The sequence below is a fragment of the Hetaerina americana genome, unplaced genomic scaffold, assembly GCF_022747635.1.
Source record: "Hetaerina americana unplaced genomic scaffold, ioHetAmer1.1.p SCAF_11, whole genome shotgun sequence".
Taxonomy (NCBI): Eukaryota; Metazoa; Arthropoda; class Insecta; order Odonata; family Calopterygidae; genus Hetaerina; species Hetaerina americana.
The window spans coordinates 10,956,460-10,959,552 of NW_027286181.1; the positions used below are offsets into that span (position 1 = coordinate 10,956,460).

The window sequence follows — 3,093 nt, forward strand, 5'->3', positions numbered from 1 at the left end:
TCAATGACAATATTCCAGCAATTAGTTCTTCGTTTGTGTATTTTTTCTTCCTATGTGGAATTCGCCACTTGTTTACCATTCCTTCGATTGCCTTTGTAATTGGTTGGTGGTTTGGTTTCGGTGGTGTATATTCCCCGATTCTAGTGTGCATATCGAAATGAATTTTGAACATCGCGTCTTTCCTGTGATGGAAGGTCGTCATGATACGGAATTGGTATACGCTTGTACCTAGTTCCGGTCGGGAGCCTGTAGATGGCTCGTAAAGGTCTGGAGGTACAGGGGCATGGATACGTAGTAAGTGGTAGTTCTATCCATTGCCTCGAGGGGCGGGTGCGTCGGAAGGCCAGGGCCATAGGCCCCTCAATTCGGATGACCTAAATATATTTGGACCCCAAATGAGTAAAGACTTATTTTGGAGAATATTATTTGCTTGAAGTGTCCTAAAATACAGGAGTTGGTGAACGAGAGCCTATGAGGAAAGGAAGTGTGGGTCCTTTCGAGGATTTGTAAGTTCTAAGGTTTTGCGTGTGATTTACCAATGGGCATTTTTACCGTTGAGTTTTATTCGAGTTCCTCTTTGTCCAGCATGCACGCCTAACGAACTTGAAGGAAGGCAGCGTGCCTGCGCTCTTATGCGCTGCTGAAGCCCCACGCGCGAAATGGAGAACCCAAATCCAGATGTGGTCACTGAACAGCCGCGGAGGATGCAGGATGGAGACGAACCTGGGAAATTATTAACGTGCTGTTATGCCTGCCAATGCATCGCTGACTGTTGCGTGTGTCTGGCGGCGTGCTTGGAGTCATGTGCGGCTTGCTGCAGTGATTAACGCTAAAACGGCACCTTTGATTGGTCCAAATTAGCGGTTATGAAAACAAGAACATTTGGAAGAATCGTTGGATGTGGTCGTAGCAGTAATTGGAATAGCCACTGTGACAATTCATCAAAGACTCCTTCATGTAAATGCTGTGACAGTTTCCTTAAGAAGATACAGGTCTCGTATAATATTCCACGCACCTAAATTTTCTGTCTAAAAAAATAATGGCATTGATTTCATTAAAATTATGTAGATTCTTTACTTTTATTTCAATGATTATTTGATTTGCACTCAGTGCAGAAACCCATAAGATAAAATGAAAGCTCTCGAATGCAGTTTATTATCTAAAAAATTCTGGCTTCAGCAACTGAAATGTGATTCTTCTTATTAATTGTATGCTATTGGTTAAAGTATCTTTTAGATTGACACAGCCAATGCAACAGGTACAACAGCGCATTCTCTTCTTTCGGGAGTTCCTCCGTGTCATAGTATCTCTCATCCAGAATTTTCCCCAGCCATCCTGCTGTCGTCTTAAGGTCAGAAGTAACGATGCGATGTACAAAGGATTTTTATTCTTCCATCGTAACTGGCACAGAAGAACGACCGTAACAAAAATATAAGCAATGAAATAACATTAACGATCTGAAATTCCCTTTAAGAAACAAGTTCCTCTTCGGGGTTGTAAGGAAAAAAGCTGAGTCCACAAAGAATGTATCGATGGCGGAAAATTTTTTTTTTAATTTTTTAATTATTTAATTTAATTTATAAAATCCTATCAAAACGACCTACGGGTTGATAACTGTGTTTATTATTTTTCATATGGGGGAATGCTAGCCCAGGTTGGCCCTGATTGGTCGAGACGGGTGTCTGATCGTCAATCTTGAATACACTCTTCCAGCTATTGGCTAGCGTATAATCGTCCTCATAGTTGTGATTTCCGGGTTTTTGTTGATTTCGATTCCCTGCTGGATTAGTCTAAAATCTACGCGTCACCACTACTGACTGGAAGCACCAGCTAGATGGTTGGAGAAACTGTCGCCAAGAGAGTTGACGCGGAAGAATCCCCGAAATCATTTATCGTGGTGGATAATCGCCGCGGAAACCTCAGACTCAATACGTTTGCTTGCCTCACCTATCAAAACGCAACCTGACGTTCGACACTGCGCCAAGTCCCTGTTTACTCCCGGGTGCTTCTTTCCTCTCTTCATTTCTTCGAACACGCCTACCCTGCATTCATCTTTCGTGCCTCCGTTGCATTTTTCCCAGCAATCCACTCTCCTCCACCACAATGCCGCCACCCACTCTTCCTCGTTTGCTGTCCATTATGTCCACTTCACAATTGCCCTCAATCTCCACCCGCACATTTCTAAAGCCCCCAATCTACGCCTATCATCCTACTTCAATGACCGTTTTTTATTTTATTTTTTATTAATGAAAAACCACGTGCTGATAGATAGTGTCAGGCGGCACCGAAGTCTCAAGTAATCACAAAAGATAATTGGTGAAATCAGTCATGAAACAAAAGTACACTTATAGGTAACTTCAAAACAAAAATTTATTTCCAAAAGCAAGAAAATCCCCATTTTATTAATACCAATCAGTAAGCTGTTACATATAACTGTACACCACACATCAATCAAATTATTACATATATTCCTTACATCTTTTCTTAAAAGTATTTTTTCCGCACCGAACGAGACCTTGCTCCACTTATAAGTTTTGACGAGTCATTTCTTAACACCCTTACTTGATGTCTCTGCTTTCAGTATCTTCCTCATTGTGAATTCATCTTTGCCCAACGCAATTCTTCTCTCGTATTTCTAAAAAATAACGGTTAGGGTTTATGGCAGGGGGTTGATTGGGGCGCGATTGACTACTGACACGGAATAATTTTCCTCCTACCCTAATAATTTAAACCGTAAAACTATCTGTTCTACTCTAATGCTATTGACATGAACTCTCCGAACGTAGCACGATGGATCAAGTGATAGATTTTCAAAATGATCGCTAAAGAGGGCTTCCGATTTCCTCGAGAGATTTAATCTGTTATTTAACCTTTGCTCCGTGAGGGCCTGCCAACCTAGCTGAACATCTCTGACATAGGACCAAAATGTATATTGTGATCATGAATGATCTCATTCCATTTTCGCGAAAGATATCGTTCCGTATGTTTTTTATCTCGGGATGACACTACCTTTGATGTCCTAACGATTTCCTTACTTCTAAATTGTACCACCTAGGTTCCGCGTTATCTTTTATACCTTTACTCATAATGAAG

The 3,093-nt window shown here is 41.3% G+C and overlaps 1 long non-coding RNA gene across 1 annotated transcript; it reads left to right on the forward strand.

Moving 5' to 3' along the window:
* Nucleotides 1-331: 331 nt before the first annotated feature.
* Nucleotides 332-1,076, forward strand: LOC139700798 (uncharacterized). Its single transcript, XR_011703892.1, has 2 exons — nucleotides 332-506; nucleotides 586-1,076. It is a non-coding gene; the product is annotated as an uncharacterized lncRNA (long non-coding RNA).
* Nucleotides 1,077-3,093: the final 2,017 nt, after the last annotated feature.